The sequence below is a fragment of the Mustela lutreola genome, chromosome 11 (assembly GCF_030435805.1).
Source record: "Mustela lutreola isolate mMusLut2 chromosome 11, mMusLut2.pri, whole genome shotgun sequence".
In the NCBI taxonomy this organism is placed as follows: domain Eukaryota; kingdom Metazoa; phylum Chordata; class Mammalia; order Carnivora; family Mustelidae; genus Mustela; species Mustela lutreola.
Genome location: NC_081300.1, coordinates 66,415,522 through 66,421,189, shown reverse-complemented (window position 1 = coordinate 66,421,189; position 5,668 = coordinate 66,415,522).

The following is a 5,668-nucleotide window of genomic DNA, read 5'->3' as shown; positions in this document are numbered from 1 at the left end:
TTATAAACATATATTTTTATCCCCAGGGGTACAGGTCTGTGAATCACCAGGTTTACACAATTCACAGCACTCACCAAATCACATGCCCTCCCCAAAGTCCATAATCCCAACCCCTTCTCCCAAACCCCCTCCCCCCGGCAACCCTCAGTTTGTTTTGTGAGATTAAGAGTCACTTATGGTTTGTCTCCCTCCCAATCGCATCTTGTTTCATTTATTCTTCTTCTACCCACTTAAGCCTCCATGTTGCATCACCACTTCCTCATATCAGGGAGATCATATGATAGTTGTCTTTCTCTGCTTGACTTATTTCGCTAAGCATGATACGCTCTAGTTCCATCCATGTTGTTGCAAATGGCAAGATTTCATTTCTTTTGATGGCTGCATAGTATTCCATTGTGTATATATACCACATCTTCTTGATCCATTCATCTGTTGATGGACATCTAGGTTCTTTCCATAGTTTGGCTATTGTGGACATTGCTGCTATAAACATTCGGGTGCATGTGCCCCTTTGGATCACTACATCTGTATCTTTAGGGTAAATACCCAATAGTGCAATTGCTGGGTCATAGGGCAGTTCTATTTTCAACATTTTGAGGAACCTCCATGCTGTTTTCCAGAGTGGCTGCACCAGCTTGCATTCCCACCAACAGTGTAGGAGGGTTCCCCTATCTCCGCATCCTCGCCAGCATCTGTCATTTCCTGACTTGTTGATTGTAGCCATTCTGACTGGTGTGAGGTGATACCTCATTGTGGTTTTGATTTGTATTTCCCTGATGCCGAGTGATATGGAGCACTTTTTCATGTGTCTGTTCGCCATCTGGATGTCTTCTTTGCAGAAATGTCTGTTCATGTCCTCTGCCCATATCTTGATTGGATTATTTGTTCTTTGGGTGTTGAGTTTGCTAAGTTCTTTATAGATTCTGGACACTAGTCCTTTATCTGATATGTCGTTTGCAAATATCTTCTCCCATTCTGTCAGTTGTCTTTTGATTTTGTTAACTGTTTCCTTTGCTGTGAAAAAGCTTTTGATCTTGATGAAATCCCAATAGTTCATTTTTTCCCTTGCTTCCCTTGCATTTTGCGTTGTTCCAAGGAAGATGTTGCTGCGGCAGAGGTCGAAGAGGTTGCTGCCTGTGTTCTCCTCAAGGATTTTGATGGATTCCTTTCGCACATTGAGGTCCTTCATCCATTTTGAGTCTATTTTTGTGTGTGGTGTAAGGAAATGGTCCAATTTCATTTTTCTGCATGTGGCTGTCCAATTTTCCCAGCACCATTTATTGAAGAGGTTGTCTTTTTTCCATTGGACATTCTTTCCTGCTTTGTCGAAGATTAGTTGACTGTAGAGTTGAGGGTCTATTTCTGGGCTCTCTATTCTGTTCCATTGATCTATGTGTCTGTTTTTGTGCCAGTACCATGCTGTCTTGATGATGACAGCTTTGTAATAGAGCCTGAAGTCCGGAATTGTGATGGCACCAACGTTGGCTTTCTTTTTCAATATTCCTTTGGCTATTCGAGGTCTTTTCTGGTTCCATATAAATTTTAGCATTATTTGTTCCATTTCTTTGAAAAAGATGGATGGTACTTTGATAGGAATTGCGTTAAATGTGTAGATTGCTTTAGGTAGCAAAGCCATTTTCACAATATTTATTCTTCCAATCCAGGAGCATGGAACATTTTTCCATTTCTTTGTGTCTTCCTCAATTTCTTTCATGAGTACTTTATAGTTTTCTGAGTATAGATTCTGTGTCTCTTTGGTTAGGTTTATTCCTAGGTATCTTATGGTTTTGGATGCAATTGTAAATGGGATTGACTCCTTAATTTCTCTTTCTTCTGTCTTGCTGTTGGTGTAGAGAAATGCAACTGATTTCTGTGCATTGATTTTATATCCTGACACTTTACTGAATTCCTGTATAAGTTCTAGCAGTTTTGGAGTGGAGTCTTTTGGGTTTTCCACATATAGTATCATATCATCTGCGAAGAGTGATAATTTGACTTCTTATTGGCCGATTTGGATGCCTTTAATTTCCTTTTGTTGTCTGATTGCTGAGGCTAGGACCTCTAGTACGATGTTGAATAGCAGTGGTGATAATGGACATCCCTGCCGTGTTCCTGACCTTAGCGGAAAAGCTTTCAGTTTTTCTCCATTGAGAATGATATTTGCGGTGGGTTTTTCATAGATGGCTTTGATGATATTGAGGTATGTGCCCTCTATCCCTACACTTTGAAGAATTTTGATCAGGAAGGGATGCTGTACTTTGTCAAATGCTTTTTCAGCATCTATGGAGAGTAACATATGTTCTTGTTCTTTCTTTTATTGATGTGTTTTATCACATTGACTGATTTGCGGATGTTGAACCAACCTTGCAGCCCTGGAATAAATCCCACTTGGTCGTGGTGAATAATCCTTTTAATGTACTTTTGAATCCTATTGGCTAGTGTTTTGTTGAGTATTTTCGCATCTGTGTTCATCAAGGATATTGGTCTATAGCTCTCTTTTTTGGTGGGATCCTTGTCTGGTTTTGGGATCAAGGTAATGCTGGCCTCATAAAATGAGTTTGGAAGTTTTCCTTCCATTTCTATTTTTTGGAACAGTTTCAGGAGAATAGGAATTAGTTCTTCTTTAAATGTTTGGTAGAATTCCCCCGGGAAGCCGTCTGGCCCTGGGCTTTTGTTTGTTTGGAGATTTTTAATGACTGTTTCAATCTCCTTACTGGTTATGGGTCTGTTCAGGCTTTCTATTTCTTCCTGGTTCAGTTGTGGTAGTTTATATGTTTCTAGGAATGCATCCATTTCTTCCAGATTGTCAAATTTATTGGCGTAGAGTTGCTCATAGTATGTTCTTATAATAGTTTGTATTTCTTTGGTGTTAGTTGTGATCTCTCCTCTTTCATTCATGATTTTATTTATTTGGGTCCTTTCTCTTTTCTTTTTGATAAGTCGGGCCAGGGGTTTATCAATTTTATTAATTCTTTCAAAGAACCAGCTCCTACTTTCGTTGATTTGTTCGATTGTTTTTTTGGTTTCTATTTCATTGATTTCTGCTCTGATCTTTATGATTTCTCTTCTCCTGCTGGGCTTAGGGTTTCTTTCTTGTTCTTTCTCCAGCTCCTTTAGGTGTAGGGTTAGGTTGTGTACCTGAGACCTTTCTTGTTTCTTGAGAAAGGCTTGTACCGCTATATATTTTCCTCTCAGGACTGCCTTTGTTGTGTCCCACAGATTTTGAACCGTTGTATTTTCATTATCATTTGTTTCCATGATTTTTTTCAATTCTTCTTTAATTTCCCGGTTGACCCATTCATTCTTTAGAAGGATGCTGTTTAGTCTCCATGTATTTGGGTTCTTTCCAAACTTCCTTTTGTGGTTGAGTTCTAGCTTCAGAGCATTGTGGTCTGAAAATATGCAGGGAATGATCCCAATCTTTTGATACCGGTTAAGTCCTGATTTAGGACCGAGGATGTGATCTATTCTGGAGAATGTTCCATGTGCACTAGAGAAGAATGTGTATTCTGTTGCTTGGGGATGAAATATTCTGAATATATCTGTGATGTCCATCTGGTCCAGTGTGTCATTTAAGGCCTTTATTTCCTTGCTGATCTTTTGCTTGGATGACCTGTCCATTTCAGTGAGGGGAGTGTTAAAGTCCCCTACTATTATTGTATTATTGTTGATGTGTTTCTTTGATTTTGTTATTAATTGGTTTATATAGTTGGCTGCTCCCACGTTGGGGGCATAGATATTAAAATTGTTAAATCTTCTTGTTGGACAGACCCTTTGAGTATGATATAGTATCCTTCCTCATCTCTTATTATAGTCTTTGGCTTAAAATCTAATTGATCTGATATAAGGATTGCCACTCCTGCTTTCTTCTGATGTCCATTAGCATGGTAAATTCTTTTCCACCCCCTCACTTTAAATCTGGAGGTGTCTTCGGGCTTAAAATGAGTTTCTTGGAGGCAACATATAGATGCATTTTGTTTTTTTATCCATTCTGATACCCTGTGTCTTTTGACAGGGGCATTTAGCCCATTAACATTCAGGGTAACTATTGAGAGATATGAATTTAGTGCCATTGTATTGCCTGTAAGGTGACTGTTACTGTATATGGTCTCTGTTCCTTTCTGATCTACCACTTGTAGGCTCTCTCTCTGCTTAGAGAACCCCTTTCAATATTTCCTGTAGAGCTGGTTTTGTGCTTGCAAATTCTTTCAGTTGTTGTTTGTCCTGGAAGCTTTTAATCTCTCCTTCTATTTTCAATGACAGCCTAGCTGGATATAGTATTCTTGGCTGCATGTTTTTCTCATTTAGTGCTCTGAAAATATCATGCCAGCTCTTTCTGGCCTGCCAGGTCTCTGTGGATAAGTCAGCTGCCAATCTAATATTTTTACCATTGTATGTTACAGACTTCTTTTCCCGGGCTGCTTTCAGGATTTTCTCTGTCACTGAGACTTGTAAATTGTACTATTAGGTGACGGGGTGTGGGCCTATTCTTATTGATTTTGAGGGGCGTTCTCTGAACCTTCTGAATTTTGATGCTCGTTCCCTTTGCCATATTGGGGAAATTCTCCCCAATAATTTTCTCCAGTATACCTTCTGCTCCCCTCTCTCTTTCTTCTTCTTCTGGAATCCCAATTATTCTAATGTTGTTTCGTCTTATGGTGTCACTTACCTCTCAAATTCGCCCATCGTGGTCAAGTAGCTGTTTGTCCCTCTTTTGCTCAGCTTCTTTATTCTCTGTCATTTGGTCTTCTATATCACTAATTCTTTCTTCTGCCTCATTTATCCTAGCAGTGAGAGCCTCCATTTTTGATTGCACCTCATTAATAGCTTTTTTGATTTCAACTTGGTTAGATTTTAGTTCTTTTATTTCTCCAGAAAGGGCTTTTATATCTCTCCAGAGGGTTTCTCTAATATCTTCCATGCCTTTTTCGAGCCCGGCTAGAACCTTGAGAATTGTCATTCTGAACTCTAGATCTGACATATTACCAATGTTTGTATTGATTAGGTCCCTAGCCTTCGGTACTGACTCTTGTTCTTTTTTTTGTGTTGAATTTTTCCGTCTTGTCATTTTGTCCAGATAAGAGTAAATGAAGGGGCAAGTAAAATACTAAAAGGTTGGCAACAACCCCAGGAAAATATGCTTTAACCAAATTAGAAGAGATCCAAATTCGTGAGGGGGGAGAAAGGGGATAAAAAGAGGTTCAAAAAGGAAGAAAGAAAAAAAAAAGAAAAAAGAAAAAAAAGAATAAAAAAAAGAAAACACCTAAAAAAATGTAAAAAAGAAAAAATATATATATTAGATAAACTAGTAAAAAATCGTTAAAAAAGAAAAAGGTAACAGTTAAAAAAAAATTTTACCCGAAGGTGAGAAAAAAAACAACAAAGAATGAAAAAGAAAAAAATTAAATTAACTGCAAGACTAAAAAAAAATCACAGGGAAAAAGCCATGAGTTCCGTGCTTGGCTTTCTCCTCCTCTGGAATTCTGTTGCTCTCCTTGGTATTGAAACCGCACTCCTTGGTAGGTGAACTTGGTCTCGGCTGGATTTCTTGTTGATCTTCTGGGGGAGGGGCCTGTTGTAGTGATTCTCAAGTGTCTTTGCCCCAGGCGGAATTACACTGCCCTTACCCGGGGCCGGGGTGAGTAATCCGCTCGGGTTTGCTTTCAGG